The sequence below is a fragment of the Oryx dammah genome, unplaced genomic scaffold (assembly GCF_014754425.2).
Source record: "Oryx dammah isolate SB20612 unplaced genomic scaffold, SCBI_Odam_1.1 HiC_scaffold_13, whole genome shotgun sequence".
Classification (NCBI taxonomy): domain Eukaryota; kingdom Metazoa; phylum Chordata; class Mammalia; order Artiodactyla; family Bovidae; genus Oryx; species Oryx dammah.
The window spans coordinates 49,373,455-49,400,851 of record NW_024070197.1 but is presented as its reverse complement, the minus strand read 5'-3'; the positions used below and the strand labels follow the sequence as shown (position 1 = coordinate 49,400,851).

Sequence of the window (27,397 nt, the reverse complement as noted above, 5' to 3'; positions counted from 1 at the left end):
CATCTTCCCTTCACTCTCCTCAAACTCCTGGCACTGATCTTTTTGTCTCCATAGTTTTGTCTTTTCCAGAATGGCATATAGAATCTATCTTTTTTTCTTTCTTTTTCCATAAACAGAGAGGTGCAAAGCTTTTATGTCTGTAAGATCGCTCATGGCCTACACATGTATGGACCAAACAGACTCTAGGTGGCAAACTCACCTACTAAATATTGTAGCTTTCCTTCAAATATTGAGCCCTGTCCCATTGGTCCTGCCCAGCAGCCACGTGGAGGTACAGGGGGATATGTGTTGGATACTTGTTCATAGAAGGCCACAAATTTTGTGCCTCTTGTTATAATGAACCCAGGTTCCTGTTGGGTGTGTTGTAAACAAAGGAGCCATTTCTTCAGGCCCCCTACTTTGAGAACACCCCAGACTTTTAAATGATGGCCATTCTGACCAAAGTGAGGTGGTACCTCGTTACAGTTTTGATTTGCAACTCTCTAATAATTAGCAATTATAATTAGGCATTTTTTCATGTGCCTATTGGCCATCTGTATGTCTTTCTTGGAAAAATAAATACCTACTTAGGTCTTCTCCCCATTTTTCATTGGGTTGCTTCTTTTTTTGTTCTTGAGTAGGATAACCTGTGTATATTTTCTGGAAATTAAGCCTTTGTCGGTCATATCATTTGCAATTATTTTCTCCATAATTATATATTAAATTTATAATTATGTTTGTAATATATAGGACTTCTTGGTGGCTCAGTGGTAAAGAATCTGCCTGCCAATGCAGGAGACAGGTGTTCAATCCCTGGGTCAAGAAGATTCTCTGGAGAAGGAAATGGCTACCCACTCCAGTCTTTTTGCCTTGGAAATCCCATGAACAGAGGAGCCTGGTGGGCTATAGTCCATAGGGTCACAAAAGAGTTGGACATGACCTAGCAACTAAACAACATGTAATCATAATTATGTATATTATACACTATTACATGTTAATTTCTAAAACTGAATTATAGTTGATATACAATGTTAAATGCTACATGTATATAATAAAATAGTGATACAAAAATTTTAAAGGTTATACTCCATTTATAGTAGTTATAAAATACTGTCTGTATCCCATTATACAATATATCCTTTTAGCTTATTTATACATGACAGCTTGTAGTTCTTAAAATCCTACCCCTATATTGCCCATCCCCCCTTAATTACACCTCAATTTTTAAAAAGTCTTTAAAAATTATTTCTAGACAAAGAAGACAAGAATATACAATGGAGAAAAGACAGTCTCTTCAGCAAGTAGGGTTGGGAAAGCGGAACAGTCAAACGTAAAGCAATGAAGTTAGAACACTCCCTCACAAACACAAACTCAAAATGGCTTAAAGACTTAAATATAAGACATGACACCATAAAATTCCTAGAAGAGAACATACACAAAATATTCTCTGACATTTCTTAGATCAGTCTTTCAAGGCAATAGAAATAAAAGCAAAAGTAAACAAATGGGACATAATCAAATATATAAGCTTTTGCACAGAAAACTGTAAACAAAATGAAAAGACAACCTATGGAATGGGAGAAAATATTTGCAAATAATGTGACTGACAAGGGCTTAATTTCCAGAATACATAAACAGCTCCTACAGCTCAATATCAAAAAAACAAACAATTCAATTAATAAATGGGCTGTTGCTGCTGCTAAGTCACTTCAGTCGTGTCTGACTCTGTGCAACCCCATAGACAGCAGCCCACCAGGTTCCCCCGTCCCCTGGATTTTTGGAGTGGGTTGCCATTTTCTTCTCCAATGCATGAAAGTGAAAAGTGAAAGTGAAGTCGCTCAGTCGTGTCCTACTCTTCGCGACCCCATGGACTGCAGCCTACTAGACTCCTCCATCCATGGGATTTTCCAGGCAAGAGTACTGGAGTGGGCTGCCATCACCTTCTCCAAATAAATGGCCAGAAGACCTAAATAGATATTTCTCCAAAGAAGATATACAGATGTGCTGGGAGCCAGCATGGGAGATCCCACCCATGATAAGGTCATGTGGAGAGACCTGACAGGCAAGGCAAGTCAGGTCTCAAGGGGTCCTCTGCCTGAGCATCTACCCCGAAACCAAAATCTGTCTGTTTACTGTCTGCTATACTATACTCTTCTGACATTACAGGGGGCTATCTCCAACCACCTTTCTCTGGAAAAAGTTAACTTAGAGCTCCAACTGGTCTCCTGCATATGAAAGGAATGTTTCAGCTCAAATTCCTCTGATGGCTCTCTAACTTGCCTGACAGTTGGAGACTTTTACAACTTGTGATTGTTTACAGGCCCCCAACCTTGAGAGGCACAGAAGCTTAAAACATCTTAAAGATATAGAGCCTTTTAGAGCTAAGAATTAGTTTGATGAAAGGTTACATTGTTGAGTTAATGTTTGCTGCCAGGCCTCCATATCCTTTATCTTTTAGGCACCTGGGAGGATATTAATCAATGCAAACGGAATGCAGAAATAGGAATATAGTAGTTTTGATGTTAGCAACACTAGACTTTTGAGTTAATGAGTTTTCTCTTTGTTATAAATCACTGTACTCCTCTTTCCTTGTTATAAATTGTTGCGTCCTTGCTATGTAAGAATGTAACTTTATTTAGTGCTTTCTGAGAGTGGCACCAGACTTTCGGAAGAACAACACTATTAAGGCAAATAAGTTCTCTGGTTGACAGACCCTTATCAGAAAAGGGCTGTAAAATGTTAATTGGCCCTCTGGCCAGAAGATGATGTAAATCACCTAAGACTTGTGTATACAGCTAGGTATGCAGAGAGAGAAAGCCTGGTCTCGATAAGAGTCAGGGCTGCTGATGCTGCATAACTTTGTATTATCCATTGATCTCTATGTACAACTAAAAGTATAAAAGGCTTTCCCGAACAATAAAGGATGGACCAGTTTCTCAGACCAGTTTCTCGAACTGGTTTCTTGGAAATCTGGCTCCCCCCATGTCTCTCTCTCTTTCTCCCTCTCCCTCCCTCTCCTTTCCAGGCTGAATTCCCATCTGGAGCGCAGAGGCTCGCCAAGTCTACTTACTTGCCCTGGCTTCTATGACCCACGGGAGAAGGAGCCCAAGGCGGGGCACCCTCTGCTATTCAAACGGGTGCCGGTGGCCTATCGTAGATGGTGCAAACCTCTTGTCTCGAGGTTTTATTAGTTCTCCACGTAAACTAAGTTATTCAGCCTCTTTTCTCCACTAAATTTTCCTACTATACTATTCTTTCCTAATCTCTCTTTATATTTCTAATTAAATAGTCCTTTCCCAGACTCTGACTCCATCCCGGCTTCGAATTCCCTGGATCCACCGGGGCTGGACCCCAGCACAGATGGCCAATAGGCACCTGAAAAGATGCTTAGCATTGCTAAGTGTTAGAGAAATGTAAATCAAAACTACAGTGAGGTAACACCTCACACCAGTTAGAATGGCCATCATCAAAAAATCTACAAACAATAAATGCTGGAGAGGATGTGGAGAAAAGCGAACCCTCTTACAGTTTTGGTGGGAACATAAACATAATGGAAAACAGTGTGGAGGCTCCTCAAAATCTGTAGTTACCATATGATCCAGCAATCCCATTCCTGGGCATACATATCCAAACAACACTGTAATTTGAAAAGATACGTGTACCCCTATGTTTATAGCTGTGCTATTTACAATAGTGAAGACATGGAAGCAACCTAAGTGTCCATTAATAGATGAATGGATAAAGATGTGGTATTACTCCTTCTAAAATAGAATAGAATAATGCCATTATCAGCAACACAGACGGACCTAAAAATTATCATATGAAGTAGAGTAAATCAGACAGAGAAAGACAAATACTATATGATGCCACTTATATGTGGAATCTTAAAAAAATGATACAAGATGAACTTATTTACAAAACAGAAACAAACTCACAGACATAGAAAATAAACTGATAGATACCAAAAAGGGAAGGGGGAAAAATTAGAAGTTTGTGATTAACAGATACACATAACTATATATAAAATAAAAAACAAGGAGCTACTGTATAGCACAGGAACTATATTCAATATTTTGCAATAACCTATAATGGGAAAATCTGAAAAAAGATATATAAATATACACACACATACACCTGAATCACTTTGCTGTATACCTGAAATTAACACAACATTGTAAATCAACTATATTTCAATTTTTTAAAAGTCTTTAAAAGAATCCTATGTGTCAGTGAGAAAAGAAAAACTAAAGAGTGTAATGCTGGCAATAAGAACAGCAATTCAATGGAACTGAGAGTCCAGAAATAAACCCATTAATCTGTCGTCAACTGACTTTCAACAATGATGCCAAGACTACACAATGAGGAAAAACTAGTCTCAACTAAAGGTGCTAGAACAGTGAAATATGCACATATAACAGAATGAAGCTGAACTCTTACCTCATACCATATACAAAAATTAACTCAAAATGAATCAAGGACATACATATAACAACAAAAACTATAAAACTCTTAGATGAGAGAAAGGCTAAATCTTTATAATGTTGGGTCAGACAATAGTTTCTTGGTTCTGGCACCAAAAAGCACAAGCAATGAAAAAAAAAATACACATATTGGACTACATCAAAATGAAAAACTTTTGTGCATCAAAGGGTACCATCAAGAGAGTAAAAAGACAAACCACATAATGAGTTTTTGCAAATATTTGCAAATTATATGTCTGATAAGGCACTCATCTCACATGCTAGCAAAGTAATGCTCAAAATTCTCCAAGTGAGGCTTCAACAGTACATGAACCAAGAACTTCCAGATGTTCAAGCTGAATTTAGAAAAGTCAGAGGAACCAGAGATAAAATTGCCAACACTAGTTTGATCATAGAAAAAGCAAGAGAATTCAGAAAAACATCTACTGCTATGCTAAAGACTTTGACTGTGTGGATCACAACAAACTGTGGAAAATTCTTAAAGAGATGGCAATACCAGATCACCTTACCTGCTTCCTGATAAACCTGTGTGCAGGTCAAGAAGCAACAGTTAGAACCAGACATGGAACAGACTGGTTCCAAATTATGAAAGGAGTACGGTAAGTCTCTGCTTATTTAGCTTATATGCAGAGTACAGCATACAAAATGCTGGGCTGGATGAAGCACAAGCTCGAATCAAGATTGCTGGGAGAAATATCAAGATTGCTGGGAGAAATAGATGTGGAAACAATGGAAACAGTGACAGACTTTATTTTCTTGGGCTCTAAATTCACAGCAGATGGTGACTGCAACCATGAAATTCAAAGACACTTGTTCCTTGAAAGAAAAGCTCTGACCAACCTAGACAGCATATTAAAAAGCAGAGACATTACTTTGCCAACAAAGATCCATCTAGTCAAAGCTATGGTTTTTCTAGTAGTCATGTAGGGATGTGAGAGTGGGACCATAAAGAAAGCTGAGCACCGAAGAATTGATGCTTTTGAACTGTGGTGTTGGAGAAGACTTGAGCGTCCCTTGGACTACAAGAAGATCCAACCAGTCCATCCTAAAGGATGAACACTCAGTCGAGTGTTCATTGGAAGGACTGATGTTGAAACTGAAACTCCAATACTTTGGCCACCTGATGCGAAGAATTGACTCTTTGGAAAAAACCCTGATGCTGGGAAAGATAGAAAGTGGGAGGAGAAGGGGACAACAGAGGATGAGATGGTTGGATGGCATCACTGACTCGATAGACAAGAGTTTGAGCAAGCTCCAGGAGTTGGTGATGGACAGGGAAGCCTGGCGTGCTACAGTCCATGAGATTGCAAAGAGTCAGACATGACTGAGCAACTGACCTGAACTGAAGTGAAGGGTCTAGTATCCAGGATATACAAAACCACTTAGAACTCAAATAAAACAACCCAATTGACAAGTCAATTAAAAATGGGCAACGAGGGCTTCCCTGGTGGCTCAGTGGTAAAGAATCTGCCTGCCAATGCAGGAGACACAAGTTGGATCTCTGATCCAGAAAAAGCCTACATGCTGCAAAGCAACTAAGCCTGTGTGCCACTACTATTGAGCCTGTACTCCAGAGCCTGGGAATCACGACTACTGAACCCACGTACTACAACTACTGAAGCCCACACACCCTAGAGCTTGTGCCCCACAAGAAGCCATCTCAAGAAAAGCCTGAGCACCACTCCTAAAGAGTAGTCCCTATTTGCTGCAACTAGAAAAAAAGCCTGTGCAGCCAAAAATAAATAAAATTAAATTTTTTTAAATGGGCAATGAACCTGAATAGATATTTCTCCAAGGAACAAATATAATGACCAAGAAACACATGAAAAGATGTTCAATGTCCTTAATTATTAGGGAAATGCAAATCAAAACCACAATGACATCCCATTTCACATGTACTAGGATGACTATTCTAATCCCACCTCCCCAAGGAAAAAGGACTATTTGTCTCTTTTATTCACTGTTTTATTTCCTGAACTAGAACAGTCTCTGATACAAAGCAAGCATGTAATAAATATTTGTTAAATTAATAACAAGCTCTAGGAAATTTCATTTCAGGGGAACGTCCAGAACTAGGAAGATATCATAGTATCCATTTTTCTCCATTGTTGGATTTGGTTATGGTTGTAAAGAGCCAACACTGCAGCTTAAAGCTTTTTGAACATGACAATTTTCTCTCTCTCTCTTTTTTTTTTTTGGTGTCAAACTACACTAATTCTTTTAAAAAATGAAAAATAACAAGTATGAGTGAGGATGTGGGAAAACTAGAACTTTCATATGATGTTGGTGGGAATATAAAATGCAACAACTCCTGTGAATGATAGTTTGACAGTTCCTCAATAAGTTAAATGCAGAATTACAGTATGATCATGCTGCTTCATTCATGGGAATATAACAAATGAAAACAGATGTTAAATCAAAACTTGTGGGAGTTCCCTGTGTTAGTGTTAGGATTCAGCACTTTCACTGCCATGGTCTAGGTTCAATCCCTGGTTGGGGAATTGAGATCCTATAAGCCACACGGTGCAGCCAAAAAACAAAAATTGAGTAGTAATGTCCTAAAAAGAATATATTAAATACACACACAATTGGACATGAATATTAACAGCAGCACTATTCACAATAAGCAAAAGGTGGAAACCACCAAAATGTCCATCAACTGCCGAATGGATTAACAAAACGTGATATATCCACATGATGGAATGTCATTTGGCCATAAAAAAGAACAAAGTACTGATATATAGTACAATATGGATAAACTAAATGAAAGAAGTCAGATATCAAAGGACACATTGCATGACTCCATTTATATGAAATATCAATAATAGGCAAATCTACAGAAACAGAAAGCAAATTCGTGGTTACTAGGGACTAGAGGGAGCATGAATCAGGAAGTAAGTGCTTAACTGAAAACAGGGTCTCATTTTGAAGTGATGAAAATATTCTAGAAATAGATGGTGGTGATGGTTATACCATATTGTGAATATATTATGCCACTGAAGTATATATATACTTTAAAATGGTTTATATGGTGAATTTTATATTTTTCAATAAAAATAAATTTTATTTCTATATATAATTAATGAACATTGATAAAATGAAAATTTTAAAACAATTCCACTTATAGTAGCATCCAAAAAATTAAACTCACAATGATAAACTTAACAAATATGTACAAAATCTATACATTGAAAACAATAAAGCACTGCCGAGAGAAAGTAGAAGCAATAAATTTCTCTTGCTCAGAGGGAAAGTAAAAAAAGAAGTGATTAATTTTAAAAGAAACATATATTAAGGTCTGCATTTTGGCATAAAAGCTGTCTTACAAACGATTTTAATTGAGAGAGCTTGAAATGAATTACTTTTTCTAGTTAAGAATAATCAAATTTTATACATATAGGAGTCAGTAAAAAAAATTTTTTTTCCATTAGGTCATGTATGACACATTAGTAAGGGGTAAACAAAACTGTATCATGAGAAAAAATACCTTTGGTTACCTTTCTATCACTCTAACCCTGTCAACTTAATAAAAATGGAATGGCAGCAGTGTTACTAAGCAATCCTGCTTAAAGTAAAACTGACCCTTTGTTGGCATCTGGACTGGAAGTCTCCTGGTGAGAAGCCGCAGCTTTGGGCTTCCTTAAATGCAGTATAATCATTCCATTCTCTGGAAAACCTTGGAAGTTAAGGCCTTGCTCATGGGCTAAGAAACATGAAATTACCAAGCCATGATAACTTGCAACCACTGGCACGAGCTTTTTTTCTTCTTCTTAGAAAGCCTCAGGAATGCTGTGAGGATCCTTACTGACCACAATTCTGATACTGTTCTCACCACATGCAGTGTTTACTGTCATAGCTGAGAGCTTTTAAGTTTAAATGTCAATCTGAACCCCAGATCAACAGCAGTCATAAAGCCACTGCATGACCTAATGAATTTAGTTTAGAAAGCAGATATTGAAAGTTCAAGAAACCACATAAGGCAAATTCACTTCTTAAAAAGTTAGATGAATATGCAACATTGTAAGAGGAGAGAACTCAGAAAAATAGGACTTTAATGGGGACTTAATATTTTAAAGCGTTCTACTAAAAACTAGACCAAATTAATGACTATTGATATTATGCAAATTATTTAAAAGCATATAGATCACGAATTACTTAAGTCTAAGAGGAAAGCATCATTACACTTGCAGGCCTTACTGTCACATTTTAAGCATCCGCCCAGGTGGCTGGGGGACAGTTTGGGGGGTCCACTGTACACATCTGAAATGGGAACAAAACAACCCTGAGTGGCAGGAGGGGGATTTGGGAGCCAGGAGCCTGACTTGGCAGTTCGCACATCAGGCACTCTCGTCGGGGCAGGAGGGGGCTGAGGGACGGTTCTCGTCCACTTGGGCCGCTGCCCCACACTCCTGCCGCTGTCACCGGAGCCGGCCAGGCGACTCGAGGAGGCTCCGGACAGGTCGCCCCGTCTGCTCAGGATAAACTCACGCCCCCTCTCACGCAGCCCAGCCACAGGGCACGACACTCGCCCGTCTGACCGCCGCCAGGTGGACACCGGCCGGGCCGCGGCTCCGGGCGCTTCCTCAGCAACCCCTCGGCTCGGCCGGGCCGGTTCGGGGCTCCCGCGGTGGCTACAGAGCCCGAGGGCTGGCCCACTCGCTCGGCCGCCGGGACGCCGGCGAGGCGGCCTCTCCACAGGCAACGGCCACAGGCAACGGCCGCCTGCCCGCGCGCACCCGCTCCGCTGGCCCGCGTGCCCGGCTCCCGGCGCCCACCTGTTGGTCGCACTCGGGCCATGATTTGGTGGCCATCTTCACTTTCTTGGCTCAAGTCGCAGACAAGCTTTTCTCTGAAGAGTCTCGGGCTCCACCCCTGGTACCTCAGCCGCCCAGCCTCAGCCCGCCAGGTCCAGTATAGCCTGACCCAGGCTCTGACGGGTGAAAGCCGGCGCGTCCGCAAGCTCGCTCAGAGCCTGAGGGCCGAGCTCCCATTCACAGGGAAAGGCTTCTCACAAGATTACTTGGCCTGGATCTTCCGGAGGAACAATGGATACGCCCCCTCTAGGCCGGCATGGGGGCGTGGCTTGGCCGCGACTGCGCAGTGAAGGGCGTTGGGCTCGACCAACAAATGGGTCGTGGTATTGGACATGGAACAACAGACGGGTTCCAAATAGGAAAAGGGGTACATCAAGGCTGTATATTGTCACCTTGCTTGTTTAACTTATATGCAGAGTACATCATGAGAAACGCTGGACTGGAAGAAACACAAGCTGGAATCAAGATTGCTGGGAGAAATATCACTAACCTCAGATATGCAGATGACACCACCCTATAAGGCAGAAAGCAAAGAACTAAAGAGCCTCTTGATGAAAGTGAAAGAGGAGAGTGAAAAAGTTGGCTTAAAGCTCAACATTCAGAAAACGAAGATCATGGCATCTGGTCCCATCACTTCATGGGAAATAGATGGGGACACAGTAGAAACAGTGTCAGACTTTATTTTTGGTGGCTCCATAATCACTGCAGATGATGATTGCAGCCATGAAATCAAAAGACGGCTTACTCCTTGGAAGGAGAGTTATGACCAACCTAGATAGCATATTCAAAAGCAGAGACATTACTTGGCCGACTAAGGTCCGTATAGTCAAGGCTATGGTTTTTCCTGTGGTCATGTATGGATGTGAGAGTTGGACTGTGAAGAAAGCTGAGCACCGAAGAATTGATGCTTTTGAACTGTGGTGTTGGAGAAGACTCTTGAAAGTCCCTTGGACTGCAAGGAGATCCAACCAGTCCATTCTGAAGGAGATCAGCCCTGGGATTTCTTTGGAAGGACTGATGCTAAAGCTGAAACTCCAGTACTTTGGCCACCTCATGAGAAGAGTTAACTCATTGGAAAAGACTCATGCTGGGAGGGATTGGGGGCAGGAGGAGAAGGGGACGACAGAGGATGAGATGGCTGGATGGCATCACTGACTCGATGGACATGAGTCTGAGTGAACTCCGGGAGTTGGTGATGGACAGGGAGGCCTGGCGTGCTGTGATTCATGAGGTTGCAAAGAGTTGGACACGACTGAGTGACTGAACTAGGACCACAGTGCTGAGCACGCCCCCTCTCTGAGAGGAAGAAGAGAGAGTGAAAAGCAGGTGGAGAGTGAGGTGCTTGGCACAGATCCTGATGTTTGATAAACTTCAGTTTCGGAAGTCTAATCATTGAGGAATTGGAGTAGAGACGTCATTAAAGCCCTGGACGCAGGGTTGTGGATTAAAAATTCATTCGTTTAATGAATAATTGCCTAAGGCCCACTATCGGGCAAATTTGAATAATATGCAATTTGTCTGCCCTCAAACACCGTCTAGCTGTTTAAATCTGTTACTACTTAAGAGCCCACAATGAAAGACCAGTTTGTTTTAAATTCATCATGCATTTTTAAGAAAAAAAAATTACTTGTAAAATGAAGTGAAAAAAATATATACAAAATACAAGTTCATTTTTTAAATGTGGAATTCAACAGCCATAAAATTATACTTAAAAAATTACATTTCAACAATCGGAGAAAACATAACAAAGAAAATAATTTAAGAAAGTAAACTTTATTCTGACAAAATTTGCCAATGAGCATTTATTACAATGGGTATTGCACTGATATCTGTTCTACAATTTTAAGGAAAGCAAAGGCATTAGTGAAATTTCTATTCTACATGTTAATGCCTGTAAGCACACTTTGAATGAAGACAATGTATATAAATATTTAAAGTTTTCAATGTGACAAGTAAGGTTGTTTCTTATTTAGTCATTTACTTAAATGAGTTTGGATTGATAAAAGCACCAATTGTAGAGAAAAATTTACGTCGAAACCGTCTCTGGGTTCTCGTGGCAGGAAAACTATCTTAAACCATTAAACTAAGTTAATGGTGATGGAAGAATAGATTTTAAAGCAAGTTTAGAAAATTCATGATTCATTTCTACCCTTTATCCAAAATGAACTGATGATGTAGTTTCATACATCATATTCGGAGGAGGAGGGGCCCCCTCAGAAAGGAGCACAAGGCTTTAGAGGGGATGAAGGGAGAGAGATTTGGACCCCAAATTTTTTCCCTGTTCTTTGGCTTCTGTGTGGTCCCAGACGATATGCCTCATCCAGCTCCAAGGCTGCTGACCGGCAGCTGGAAATGACACAGGAGCCTCAGAAGAAGCCTGACCCCAGCGAGCCCCTGCTGTTCAGGAAGGCGTTCACCAATCACATGCTGATGGTGGGACGGCACAGGAAGAAGGGCTGGCTGCTGCTGCTGCTGCTGCTGAGTCGCTTCAGTCGTGTCCGACTCTGTGCGACCCCATAGACGGCAGCCCACCAGGCTCCGCCGTCCCTGGTATTCTCCAGGCAAGAACACTGGAATGGGTTGCCATTTCCTTCTCCAATGCAGGAAAGTGAAAAGTGAAAGTGAAGTCGCTCACTCGTGCTCGACTCTTAGCGACCCGATGGACTGCAGCCTACCAGGCTCCTTCGTCCATGGGATTTTCCAGGCAAGAGTACTGGAGTGGGTTGCCATGCCCTTTCAAAACCTCACTCTGCTCTCGGCCCGCTCGGCTCTCCACTACTCCCTGCCGCTCTTCGAGACCTGAAGGCATTCAAAGGCGGAGGACCAGCGCGTGGACCTCTTCCGACCTTGGCTCAACATGGAACTCATACCGTGTTCAGCTCTGCCCCTCTGCCTGCAGTTTTGACAAAGCTGGGTTGTTGGAGGGTATTCGCCGGCTGGTGAAAGACAAGGACTGGGCTCCTGAGGGCTTGGGGTCCAGCCTCTATGTGCGGCCGGTGGTAATCCGGAAGGAGCCCTCGCTACGTGTCTGCAATCTTCCCTGGATATGCCTTGAGCCCTGTCTCCCTCCTGGAGGATCCATCCTTCATCTGAGCCTGGGTAGGTGGGGTCGACGACTGCAAGATGAGGGAAAATTAAGCGTCCACCGTGTTCGTGCAGCAGGAGGCACAAAAGAAGGGCTGCGAACAGGTCCTCTGGCTATACGGGCCTGACTTCCAATTCATCGAGGTGGGCACCATGAACATCTTCGTCTTCTGGACCCACGACGATGGGGCGCTGGAACTGGTGACCCTTTCACTGGACCGTGTCATCCTGCCTTGACTAGCCAACAGAGTCTGCTGGACCTGGCTCAGACCTGGGGTGAATTCCGGGTGGTGGAGTGTAAGATCACCATGACTGTGTTCCTGAGGGCGCTAGAGGACTGTCAGTTTCGAGGAGTCTATGGTTCAGGAACTGTGTGTCAGGCCTGCCGTGTGCATCGAATCCTGTCCCAAGGCAAGCATTTCCACATTCCCATTAAGGAAGATGGGGCTGAGCTTATCCTCCGCTTCCACAAGGAGCTAAAGACGATCCAGCATGCATCAGAAGCCCACAAAAGTATGCTCCTGGTGCAGTGCTGCAGGCTATACCCGACCACTCGCTCCAGGGACCACCAACCTGTAGCATCCACCCCAATTGGACCTTCACCTCCATACCAATGACTCACCTGAAGTGATGGGAAATAAAAGACAGAGGAACCTGGGTCTCTGGTGCCCCCACATTACACTCCCAAAGTCATAAGGGCCTGACCCAGGCATCTTGGCCTCTAGCCCTGCCACTCAGGCCTTGGGGACCTGTACTGCCCTCTGCTCCATATTGTGTGGTCAAGGATTGTGGGGTCAAGACATTTAGGAAACACCTTGACCCCAAATCTGCATCTCTGTTTTCAGGCGGGATCTCCCCAGGGCTGCCATTGATTTTTTTTTCCTTTAGCTGCAATTTTGAAAAAAAAAAAGCCAAGGAACAAGAAAAGAAATTCATATTCAATCCTAATGAGTAGCTAGATCTGACAATTTAGCCAAGAGAGTAATGGTTAGAATTTAAAATGTCTTTCAATGAAATAAATTGATTCCAGATCCATGAATTTCCTGTATGGGGATTTTCTTTTGAGGGAAAGTGCAATTCAAACTATTCTATAACATTTGTATAATATTTAATTATAATTTTTCACATATGTGCAATGTCAAGTTCATAGTCTCTTTCACTGATAATTATTGTTAGAATATGAAATAACAATACATGAAACTGTTCTTCCAACTTTCTAACTTAAATTTTTGTTCTTCAGTCTTAACTGCTGTACTTGCATTTCTTCCTTCCACTGATACATTAAAATCCAAAAAGCTTCCCTGGTGGCTCAGATAGTTAAGAATCTGAGACCTGGGTTTGATCCCTGGGTCAGGTAGATCCCCTGGAGAAGGGAATGACTACCCACTCCAGTTCTCTTGCCTGGAGGATTCCATGGACAGAGGAGCCTGGTGGGCTACAGTCCATGGGGTCACAAAGAGTTGGACACAACTAAGCTACTAACACTTGCACTTCACTCCTTTCATCCTTCACAAAATACTAGCAAACCAAATTTAGCAACATATTGAAAGGTTTATATGTCATGACCCAAATGAGATTTATTCTCAGATTAATTCTCAGATGTTCAACATACAAAAACCATTCAATGGAATAAACCACAGGGGTAACAGCAACAAAATGGTAGAATAGGAGTTTTCTACCATCCTCCCTTCAAAGAACACTAGTTTTGACTACACGCACAAGCGAGGGTATCTTTGTGGAAGTCCAGGAGTCCAGTGAAGAAGTTCTAGCACATCCCTGGAACAAAAAGCAAATCCAAGACTGGACACACTAAAGAGGACCAGAAAAGCAGTTTTACATTATTTGTGCCACTGTTCCCTCAGTGTAGCACATGTCAGAGGCAAAAGAGACCTCCTAGGGCTGGAATTGCTTTCACAGCAGCAAGTGAGAGCATGTGAATGAGCGACCAGTTTCTCCCCCAGCTGTGCAGGACACTCCCAAAGAGGCCCACTTCTTTCTGACCCTATCCAGAGTATGAGGGCAGTTGCACAGCTAAGAGTGGGGAGAGGCTGGGAACACAGTAGGCAGTGCTTGGAATGCATCAAAGAGATGTGAATTCTTCTGTTTTGTAGACTCTGTTAGAGGATCAGCCACAAACCTCTGAAGAGGCCTTACCAGCAGATCCCCCCAGCTGGCCCAAAGGCATTGCCAACACTGTCCACACCTCACCCACACAGTCTTCTGCCTTGCAACCAACATCCTGCGTGTGCCCCTGAGGTGGCAAGTACAAGCATTGGCAGAAAGCTTGTGAGTATTTGCAGAAAGCTGGCCCAACTCTGCAAGACTGTGAGAAAGCAAACAAACTTCAACATTCCCCGATAGTTCAGTTGGGAAAGAATCCACCTGCAATGCAGGAGATCCCAGTTCGATTCCTGGGTTGGGAAGATCCCCTGGAGAAGGGAAAGGCTACACACTCCAGTATTCTGGCCTAGAGAATGCCATGGACTGTATAGTCCATGGAGTCGCAAACAGTCATGAGCAACTGAGCGACTTTCACTTTCTTAGGAAAAGTAAAATTGATTCTGTCAGTTCAAGGTCTAGACTGAATCATGAAGAAGTTAAAAATTTGAACAAACCAGTAATAAGCACGAAGGTTGAATTAGTAATTTTAAAAACTTCCCAAATAGAAAAGCTTAAGATGAGATGGTTTCATTAGTGAATTCTACCAAACATTTAAAGAATTAATTCCAGTCATTCTCAAATTCTTGCAAAACACTGAAGGCAAAGGAATACTTCTAAACTTATTTTAGAAGGCCAACATTACCCTGACATCAAAACAAGAAAGGAAAACTAGAAAATAACAGTACAATATCCCTGAAAAACATAGATGTAAAAATCCTCAGCAAAATATTAGGACTATGAATTCAACAGCATAGTAAAAGGATTATATGGTGATGATCAAGTGGAATTTAACCCTGAGATTCAACATATACAAATCAATAATGTTGATACACCACTTTAACAGATTCAAGGAGGAAAATCATATGATCATCTCAGATGCAGAAAAGGCATTTGCCAAAATTCATCATCCTTTCATTATAAACTCTCAACAAATTAGGTATAATAATAATAAAGGCCACATATGATAAGCCCATAGCTAATAACTTTGTTGCTGTTATTGTTCAACCACTCAGTTGTGTCTGACTCTTTGTGACCCATAGACTGCAGGACGCCAGGCTTCCCTCCCTTCACTAGCTCCCAGAGTTTACTCAAGCTCATGTCCATTGAGTCAATGATGCCATCCAACCATCGCATCCTCTGTCGTCCCCTTCTCCTGCTTTCGATCTTTCCCAGCATCAGGGTCTCTTCCAATGAGTCAGCTTTTCGCATCAGATGGTCAAAGTATTGGAGTTTCAGCTATAGCATCAGCCCTTCCAATGAATATTCAGGGTTGATTTCCTTTAAGGATTGCTGGTTTGATCTCCTTGTTGTCCAAGGGACTCTCAAGAGTCATCTCCAGCACCACAGCTTGAAAGCATCTATTTTTCTGTGCTCAGTCGTCTTTATGGTCCAACTCTCACATTCATACGTGACTACTGGAAAAACTATAGCTTAACTATATGGACTTTTGTCGTTCCTCTTTCTCCTGGGTCCTGGTGCACACAAGGTTTCATTTATGTCCTCCAAAAGTCTCTGTTTTCCCCAATCCTGTGGAGGTTCTGTAACCAAATCCCACTGACCTTCAAAACGAGATTCCCAGTCTCTTTGCCCTAGTTTGGGAAGTCTAGTGAGGGGCCTAGAACCCTCACAACCATGCGAAAACTTCTTTGGTATAATTGTTCTCCAGTCTGTGGGTCACCCACCCAGTGGCTCTATGGTAGGGCTAACGGTGACCTCTTCCAAGAGGACTTATGCCACCACTCCACACATCCCAAGACTACTGCTGCCAATGCCCATCCCTGCAGCAGGCCACTGCTGACCCATGCCTCTGTGGCAAACCCTCACACATTCACAGGCAGGTCTGTTTCAGTCTCTTGTGGGGGTCACTGATCCTTTTCCCTGGGTACTGGTGAGCACAAGTTTTTATCTGTCCCCTCCGAGAGTCTCTGGCAGGTGTGGGGTTTGATTTTAATGTAATTTCAGCCCTCCTACCATCTTATTGTGGCTTCTCCTTTGTCCTTAGACATGGGGTATCTTTTTTTGGTGGGTTCCAACATAATCCTGCCCATGGTTCACCAGCTAGTTGCGATTTTGTTGTTTTCACAGGAGAAGATGAGAGCACATTCTTCTAATCTGCCATCTGCATTAAAACTAGCTAATATCATACTCAACAGTGAAAAGCTAAAAGCTTTTCCCCTAAAATCAGGCCAAAACAAGGATGCCCACTCTCATCACTTCTATTCAACATGGTACTGGAAGTCCTAACCAGAGCAATTAAATGAGAAAAAGATATATAGCCTACATAAATAGAAATTATTTTTGGAAAATTCTTAAAGAGATGGGAATAACAGACCACCTAACCTGCCTCCTGAGAAACCTGTAGGCAGGTCAAGAAACAGCAGCTGGAACTGGACAAAGAACAACAGACTGGTTCAAAATTGAGAAAGGAGTACTTCAAGGCTCTATATTGCCACCCTGCTTATTTAACTTATATGAAGAGGTATATAAGTTAACCTATATAATATAAACTTAAATAAGTTATGTAACATCATGTGAAATGCCAGGCTGAATGAAGCACAAACTGGAATCATGATTGGCAGGAGAAATGTCACAACCTCAAATATGCAGATGACACCACCCTAATGTCAGAAAGCAAAGAGGAACTAAAGAGCCTCTTGATGAAGGTGAAAGAGGAGAGTGAAAAGGCTGGCTGAAAATGCAACATTCAAAAAATGAAGATCATGGCATCGGGTCCCATCACTTTATGGCAAATAGATGGGAAAACAATGGAAACAGTGACAAACTTTATTTTCTTGGGCTCTAAAATCACTTCGAACAGTGACTCCAGCCATGAAATTAAAAGACACTTGCTTCTTGAAAGAAAAGCTATGACAAACCTAGACAGCTCATTAAAAAGCAGAGGCATCACTTTGCCAACAAAGGTCCATATAGTCAAAGTGTGGTTTTTCCAGTAGTCATGTAAGGATATGAGAGTTCAACCACAAAGAAAGCTGAGCACCAAAGAATTTATGCTTTTGAACTGTGGTGTTGGAAAAGACTCTTAAGAGTCCCTTGGACTGCAAGGAGATCAGTCAGTCCTAAAGGAAATCAACCCTGAATATTCATTGGGAAGACTGATGCTGAAGCTGAAACTCCAATACTTTGGCCACCTGATGCGAAGCACTGACTCATTGGAAAAGACCTTGATGATGGGAAAGATTGAGGGCAGGAGGACAACGGGATGACAGAGGATAGGATGGTTGGATAGCATCACCAATTCAATGGACATGAGTTTGAGCTAACTCCAGGAGACAGTGAAGGACAGGGAAGCCTGAGGTGCTACAGTCCATGGGGTCACAAAGAGTTGGACACGACTGAGAGACTGAACAACAGAAATAAATAGTAAAGGAAGAAGAAAGTTTGTCTCTGTTTGCAGATGACAGGATCTTATATAGCTAAAACTACAACAACAAAAGCAATTAGAATTAGTAAATTAATTCAATAAAGTTGCAGGACAAAAAACTCAATAAATAAAAAATCAATCGCAGGGGACTTCCCTGGCCATCCAGTGGCTCTGTGCTCCCAATGCAGGGGCCCCAGTTTCTATCTCCAACCAGGAAACCAGATCCCACATGCTGCCACAAACACTGAAGATCCCATGTACTGCAACTAAGACCCTGCATAACCAAATAAATTAATTAAATATATAAATATTTTAAAAAATCAGTTGTATTTTTAAACACAAACAATGAACTGCAAGAAAGATAAGTTAAGAAAGCAGCCCCATTTATAATAGCATCAAAAGTAATAAAATATTTAGGAATAATTTTACCCAAAGAGGTGAAATATCTCTACATTAAAAATTATAAGTGAAAGTGTTAGTTGCTTAGTTGTGTCTGACTCTTTGTGACACCATAGACTGTAGCCCACCAGACTCCTCTGTCCATGGAATTCTCCAGGTAAGAATACTAGGATGGGTAGTCATTCCCTTCTCCAGGAGATCTTCCTGACCCAAGGATCGAACCCAGGTCTCCTGTATTGCAAGCAACTATTTTACCACTTGATATAAAAATTATAGGACTTTCCTGGTGGTACAGTGGATAAGAATCTGCTTGCCAAAAATTCACATGCAATCACAAAAGATGTTGAATGGTCAGATGAACCCTGAAAAAGAACAAAGCTGGTGACACTGAGGAAAGGGGAGAGGCACATGCAGATGAGAGACAGAGGGCATTGGTGGGTGACTCCCTTTTCCAGGGAGGGAATGCAGGGCCAGGAGATGGCGGTGGTATGTGCATGCCACCATACTAATCCATGCCTGGGTCCTCCACCATCACTGGCGCAAGTGTGGGCCAGAGGGCCTGGTCAGTCATTGGCCCTTGCTTTCTTCCTTTCCACAGTGCAAGTCAACCAGCAGTCCTGGCAGGCTTGGGCTGAATGTCCCAGCAGACTGGCTAAATGGTTACAAAACAAGACACATATATATGCTATCTATAAGAGACCCACATTAGATCTACAGACACATACAATCGGAGAGCAAGGTAATGGGAAAGAAGTATTCCATGCGTATGGAGGTCAAAAGAAAGCTAGAGTAGCAGTACTCATTTAAGACAAAATAGAGTTTTTAAAATAAAGACTATTACAAGAGACAAAGAAGGACATTACACAATAATCAAGGGATCAATCCAAGAAGAATAACAATTGTAAATACATACGTATTCAACATAGGAGAACCTCAATATATAAGTCAAATACTAAGAACTTAAAGGGAGAAATGGACAGTAACACAATAATAGTGGAGAACTTTAGCACCCTACTTCATGAATGAACAGATCATCCAGACATAAAACCAATAAGTAAACAAAGGCAAGAAATGACAAATTAGATCAGGTGGACTTAATGGATATTTATAGAGCATTCCATCCAAAAGCAGCAGAATACATATTCTTCTCAAGTACGCATGGAATATTCTCCAGAATTGACCATATCCTGGGCTAAAAAGTGAGCCTCAGTGAGCTTAAGAAAACTGAAATCAAATCAAGTATCTTTTCCAACCACAACTCTTATGAGATTAGAAATCAACTATAAGGACTTCCCTGATGATGCATTGGATAAGATAAGAGTCTGCCTGCCAATGCAAGGGACATGGGTTTGATTCCTGGTCTGGGAAGATTTCACATGCTGCAGAGCAACTAAGCCTGTGCATCACAACTATTGAGCCTGAACTCCAGTCTGTGAGTTGCAACTACTGAGTCTTCCTAAGACCCACTCGACTTTGCATTCTAAAATATCTGGCTCTAGGCTGGTGATCACACCCTTGTGATTATCTGGGTCATGAAGATCTTTTTTGTATAGTTCTTCTGTGTATTCTTGCCACCTCTTCTTAATATCGTCTGCTTCTGTTAGGTCCATACAATTTCTGTCCTTTATTGAGCCCATCTTTGCATGAAATATTCCCTTGGTATCTCTAATTTTCTTGAAGAGATCTCTAGACTTTCCCATTCTATTGTTTTCCTCTATACACAGAAGAACTATAGAAACTATACAAAAAAGATCTTCATGACCCAGATAATCATGAGGGTGTGATCACCAACCTAGAGCCAGACATTTTAGAATGCAAAGTCAAGTGGGCCTTAGGAAGCATCACTACGAACAAAACTAGTGGAGGTGATGGAATTTCAATTGAGCTATTTCAAATCCTAAAAGATGATGCTGTGAAAGTGCTGCACTCAATATGCCAGCACATTTGGAAAACTCAGCAGTGGCCACAGGACTGGAAAATGTCCAATCCTAAGGTCATTCCAATCCCAAAGAAAGGCAATGCCAAAGAATGCTCAAACTACTGCACAATAGCACTATCTCACACTCTAGTAAAGTAATACTCAAAATTCTCCAAGCCAGGCTTCAACTGTATGTGAGCCATGAACTTCCAGATGTTCAAGCTGGATTTAGAAAAGGCAGAAGAACCAGAGATTAAATTGCCAACATCTTCTAGATCACTGAAAAAGCAAGAGAGTTCCAGAAAAAAAATCTACTTCTGCTTTATTGACTATGCCAAAGCCTTTGAATGTGTGGACCACAACAAACTCTGGAAAATTCTTAAAGAGATGGGAGTACCAGACCACCTGACCTGCCTCTTGAGAAACCTATATGCAGATCAGGAAGCAACAGTTAGAATTGGGCATGGAACAACAGACTGGTTCCAAATAGGGAAAGGAGTATGTCAAGGCTGTATATTGTCACCCTGCTTATTTAACTTATATGCAGAGTACATCATGAGAAATGCTGGACTGGAAGAAACACGAGTGGAATCAAGATGGCCGGGAGAAATATCAATAACTTCAGATATGCAGATGACACCACCCTTATGGCAGAAAGTAAAGAGGAACTAAAAAGCCTCTTGATGAAAGTGAAAGAGGAGAGTGAAAAAGTTGGCTTAAAGCTCAACATTCAGAAAACTAAGATCATGGCATCCGGTCCCATCACTTCATGGCAAATACATGGGGAAACAGTGGAAACAGTGACAGACTTTATTTTATTGGGCTCCAAGATCACTGCAGATGATGACTGCAGCCATGAAATTAAAAGATGCTTGCTCCTTGGAAGAAGAGCTATGACCAACCTAGACAGTATATTAAAAAGCAGAGACATTACTTTACCAACAAAGGTCTGTATAGTCAAAGCTATGGTTTTTCCAGTAGTCATGTATGGATGTGAGATTTGGGCTATAGAGAAAGCTGAACACCAAAGAATTGATGCTTTTGAATTGTGGTGTTGGAGAAGACTCTTGAGAGTCCCTTAGACAGCAAAGAGATCCAACCAGTCCATCCTAAAGGAAATCAGTCCTGAATATTCATTGGAAGGACTGATGCTGAAGCTGAAACTCCAATACTTTGGCCACCTGATGAAAAGAACTGACTCATTGGAAAAGACCCTGATGCCGAAAGATAGAAGGCGGGAGGAGAAGGGGACAACAGAAGATGAAATGGTTGGATGGCATCACCAACTCAATGGACATGGGGTCGCAAAGAGTCAGACACGACTGAGCAACTGAACTGAACTGAACACCATGATCAAGTGGGATTTATCCCAGGGATGTAAGGATTTTTCAGTTTCTACAAATCAATAAATGTGATACATCACATCAACAACTTGAAGAATAAAAACCATATGATCATCTTAATATAGAAAAGGCTTTTGATAAAATTCAATACCCATTTATAATAAAAACTCTCCAGAAAGTGGGTATAAAGGGAACCTATCTCAACGTAATAAAGGCTATATATGACAAACCCACAGCAAACATTATTCTCAATGGCAAAAAACTGAAAACATTTCCTCTAAGACCAGGAACAAGGCAAGGATGTCCACTCTCACCACTATTATTCAACATAGTTTTGGAAGTCCTAGCCAAAGCAATCAGAGAAGAGAAAGAAATAAATGGAATCTGAATTGGAGAAAAAGAAGTAAAACTGTAACCATTTGCAGATGGCATGATACTATACACAGAAACTCACTAGAGCTCATCAATGAATTTGGTAAAGTAGCAGGATACAAAATTAATACACAGAAGTCTGTTGCATGTCTGTGCACTAACAATGAAAGATCAGAAAGAGAAATGAAACAGTCCCCTTTGCAACTGCATCAAAAGCTATAAAATACCTAGGAATACATCTACCTAGGGAGGCAAAAGACCTATACTTGGAAAACTTTGAGACACTGATGAAAGAAATCAAAGATCACATGGACAGATGGAGAGATAGTCTATGTTCTTAAACTGGAAGAATCAATATTGTGAAAATGGCTAAACTACCAAAGGTTATCTATAGATTCAGTACAATTTGAGTTAAATTACCAATGTCATTTTCCACAAAAATAGAACCAAAAAAAATTTTTTTTAATTTATATGGAGACATGAAAGACCTTGAATAGCCAAAGCAATCTTGAGAAAGAAAAACAAAGCTGGAGGAATCAGGCTCCCTGACTTCAGACTATACTACAAAGCTACAGTCATCAAAGCAGTATGGTACTACCAGAAAAACAGATATATAGATCAAGGTAACAGAATAAAAAAGCCAGAAACAAACCCATGCACCTATGACCAATTAATCTCTGACAACGGAGGCAGTTCAGTTCAGTTCAGTTCAGTCGCTCAGTCATGTCCGACTCTTTGCGACCCCATGAATCGCAGCACGCCAGGCCTTCCTGTTCATCACCATCTCCCGGAGTTCACTCAAACTCATGTCCATCGAGTCCGTGATGTCATCCAGCCATCTCATCCTCGGTCTTCCCTTTCTCCTCCTGTCCCCAATCCCTCCCAGCATCAGAGTCTTTTCCAATGAGTCAACTCTTCTCATGAGGTGGCCAAATACTGGAGTTTCAGCTTTAGCATCATTCCTTCCAAAGAAATCCCACGGTTGATCTCCTTCAGAATGGACTGGTTGGATCTCCTTGCAGTCCAGGGGACTTTCAAGAGTCTTCTCCAACACCACAGTTCAAAAGCATCAATTCTTCGGTGCTCAACTTTCTTCACAGTCCAACTCTCACATCCATACATGACCACAGGAAAAACCATAGCCTTGACTAGATGGACCTTAGTCGGCAAAGTAATGTCTCTGCTTTTGAATATGCTATCTAGGTTGGTCATAACTTTTCTTCCAAGGAGTAAGCGTCTTTTAATTTCATGGCTGCAGTCACCATCTGCAGTGATTTTGGAGCCCAAAAATATAAAGTCTGACACTGTTTCCACTGTTTCCCCATCTATTTCCCATGAAGTGATGGGACCGGATGCCATGATCTTAGTTTTCTGAATGTTGAGCTTTAAGCCAACTTTTTTGCTCTCCTCTTTCACTGTCATCAAGAGGCTTTTTAGTTCCTCTTCACTTTCTGCCATAAGGGTGGTGTCATCTGCATATCTGAGGTTATTGAGATTTCTCCCAGCAATCTTGATTCCAGCTTGTGTTTCTTCCAGTCCAGCGTTTCTCATGATGTACTCTGCATAGAAGTTAAATAAGAAGGGTGACAATATACAGCCTTGACGTACTCCTTTTCCTATTTGGAACCAGTCTGTTGTTCCATGTCTAGTTCTAACTGTTGCTTCCTGATCTGCATACAGATTTCTCAAGAGGCAGGTCAGGTGGTCTGGTATTCCCATCTCTTTCAGAATTCCCCACAGTTTATTGTGATCCACACAGTCAAAGGCTTTGGCATAGTCAATAAAGCAGAAATAAATGTTTTTCTGGAACTCTCTTGCTTTTTCCATGATCCACCAGATGTTGGCAATTTGATCTCTGGTTCCTCTGCCTTTTCTAAAACCAGCTTGAACATCAGGGAGTTCACGGTTCACGTATTGCTGAAGCCTGGCTTGGAAAATTTTGAGCATTACTTTACTAGCATGTGAGATGAGTGCAATTGTGCAGTAGTTTGAGCATTCTTTGGCATTGCCTTTCTTTGGGATTGGAATGAAAACTGACCTTTTCCAGTCCTGTGGCCACTGCTGAGTTTTCCAAATGTGCTGGCATATTGAGTGCAGCACTTTCACAGCATCATCTTTCAGGATTTGAAATAGCTCCACTGGAATTCCATCACCTCCACTAGCTTTGTTCATAGTGATGCTTTCTAAGGCCCACTTGACTTCACATTCCAAGATGTCTGGCTCTAGATTAGTGATCACATCATCATGATTATCTGGGTCGTGAAGATCTTTTTTGTACAGTTCTTCCATGTATTCTTGCCACCTCTTCTTAATATCTTCTGCTTCTGTTAGGTCCATACCATTTCTGTCCTTTATCAAGCCCATCTTTAGAACTGGACATGACAACAGACGCAAGACTATGAAATGCAAGAAAGGTAGTCTCTTCAATAAATCGATCTGGGGAAACTGGAAAGCTACATGTAAAAAAAAAATGAAATTAGAACATTCTTTTACACAATACACAAAAACGAACTCAAAATGGATTAAATACCTAAACGTAAGACAGAATTCTATAAAACTCTTAGAGGAAAAAAAGAACATTCTTTGACATAAATGTTGACACTATATTTTTGATCTGTCTCACAGAGTAATGGAAATAAAAACAAAAATAAACAAATGGGACCTAATTAAATTCAAAAGCTTTTGCACAGCAAAGGAAACCACAAACAAAATGAAAAGACAACCCACAAAATGAGAGAAAACATTTGAAATCAATGTGACAAATAAAGGATGAGTCTCCAAAATTTACAAACAGCTCATGTAGCTCAATATCAAAAAATAAAATTAAATAAAAGTTCAAAATGGGCAAAAAACCTAAAGAGACATTTCTCCAAAGAAGGCATACAGTTGGACAAGACACACATAAAATGATGCTCAACTTTTAGAGAGCATTGCTAGTTTTTAGAGAAATGCAAATCAAAACTACAATGAGATATCACCTCACACCAGACAGAATGGCCATCATCAAAAAAAGCTGCAAATAGTAAATGCTAGAAAGAATGTGGCAAATAGGGAAACTTCCTACACTGTTGGTGGGAATGTAAATTGGTACAGCTACTATGGAGAACAGTATTGAGATTTCCTTAAAAGACTAAAAATAGGTCTACAATATCATCCTGCAATCTCACTCTTGAGCATATATCTAGAGAAAAACATGGCTTGAAAGGATACATTTACCCCAATGCTTATTGCAGCACTGGTTGCAATAGCCAAGACATGGAGGCAACCTAAATGTCTATCAGCAGCTGAGTGGATAAAGAAGATGTGATGCATATATATATGATGGAATATTACTCAGCCATTAAAAAGAATGAAAGAACACCATTTGCAGCAACATGGATAGACCTAGGGAGGGTCATACTGAGTGAAGTAAGTCAGACAGAGGAGAAATATCATATAACATCCCTTATATATGAAATCTAAAAAAAAAAAAAAAAGATACAAATGAACTTATTTACAGAACAGAAAGACTCACAGACTTAGAAAGCAAGCTTATGGTTGCCAGGGGGAAGGGGTAGTTAGGCAGCAGGGGATGGATATGTACACACTGCTATATTCAAAATGGATAACCAACAAGGACCTATTGTATAGTACATGGAACTCTACCCAATGTTATGTGACATTCTGGATGGAGTGAGGTTTGGAGGAGAATGGATACATGTATATGTATGGCTGAGTCCCTTCACTATTCACCTAAAACTACCACAACATTGTTAATTGGATATACCCCAATAAAACATTTTTAAAAATTAAAGTTTAAAAAAAAAGAATGAATAATGCCATTTGCAGAAACATGAATAGACCTGGAGATGATCTTACTAAGGGAAGTAAGTCAGACAAAGAAGTATCATGTGATACCACTTATATGTGGAATCTTTTTAAAAATGATACAAATGGACTTATTTACAGAACAGAAAGAGACTCACAGACTTAGAGAATGAACTCATAGTTACCAAGGGGAAGGGTGGATAGACTGGAGTTTGAGATTGACATGTGCAATCTGTGATATTTAAAATAAAATGCCTTTCCCATGAAAAAAAATTTAATAAACTGTATTATAAGGATACAGTAATCAAAACAACGTGGTTCAGGAGTTCCCTGGTCACCTAGTGGTTTTCCAAGCTTTCACTATCGTGGCCCAGGTTCAGTTCCTGGTTGGGGAACTGAGATCTCATGTGCATGGCCAAAAATAAAACAAAACAAACAAACAAAAACAGTATGGTATAGCCATAAATGTAGGCACATAGATCAATGGAACAAAACAGAGTGCCCAGGACTTTCCTGGTGGTACTGTGGATAAAAATCTGCCTACCAATGCAAGGGACATGGGTTCAATCCTTGGTGCAAGAAGATTCCACATGTCCATGTCACAGAGCAACTAAGCCACAACTTACACGACAACCACAGCTACTGAAACCTGAACGCTCTAGGGCCAACGAGCCACAACTACTGAGCTTGTGTGCTGCAACTGAAACCTCTGCACCCAGAGCCTGTTCTCCATGACAAGAGAGGCCACTGCAATGAGAAGCCTGTGCACCACAACCTGAGAGTAGCCCCCCTCTCCCCAACTAGAGAAAGGCTGCACAAGCAACGAAGACCCAGTGCAACCAAAAATAAAATAAATGAATTATTTTTTAAAAAATAGAGTGCCCTCAAATAAAGCAACATATATACAGTCATCTGATATTTGACAAGGGCACCATGGAACATACAATTGAGAAAGGATCATCTCATCAGTAAATGGTGTTGGGAAACTGGATATTCACATGCAAACGAATGAAACTAGACCCCCAAACCATGCCAAACATCTTGATTTTAAACTATACTACAAAATTATCTTGAGATGGATTAAACACTTAAATGTAAGACCTGAGACTGTAAAACTCTTAGAAGAAAACATAGAGGGAATTCTCCTTGACATTGATGTTGGCAGTGATATTTGGGGCATCACACCAAAAGCAAAGCAACAAAATAAAAAATAAATGAAAATACATCAAATTTTGAAACATCTGCTGCACAACAAAGGAAACAGTCAACAAAACTAAAAGGCAACTGCAAAATGGGAAAAAAAAATTTTTCAAGCTATATATCTGTTCAGTTCAGTTCATTTCAGTGGCTCAGTCGTGTCCAACTCTTTGCGACCCTATGGACTGCAGCACACCAGGCCTCCCTGTCCATCGCCAACTTCCAGAGCTTACTCAAACTCATGTCCATCAAGTCAATGATGCCATCCAACCATCTCATCCTCTCCTCCAGTTCTCCTCCTGCCTTCAATCTTTCCCAGCATCAGGGTCTTTTCCAATGAGTCAGTTCTTCACATCAGGTGGCCAAAGTATGGGAGTTTCAGCTTCAGCATCAGTCCTTCCAATGAATATTCAGGACTGATTTCCTTTAGGATGGACTAGTTGGATCTCCTTGCTGTCCAA

The 27,397-nt window shown here is 41.2% G+C and overlaps 1 non-coding gene and 1 pseudogene across 1 annotated transcript; one reads left to right on the top strand and one right to left on the bottom strand.

Annotated features, from left to right (window-relative positions):
• Positions 1-283: 283 nt before the first annotated feature.
• On the bottom strand, positions 284-412 carry LOC120873362. The gene has a single exon (XR_005723439.1). It is a non-coding gene; the product is annotated as a small nucleolar RNA SNORA11 (small nucleolar RNA).
• Positions 413-11,543: 11,131 nt separating this feature from the next.
• On the top strand, positions 11,544-12,975 carry LOC120873329 (annotated as a pseudogene).
• The last annotated feature ends 14,422 nt before the right edge of the window (positions 12,976-27,397 follow it).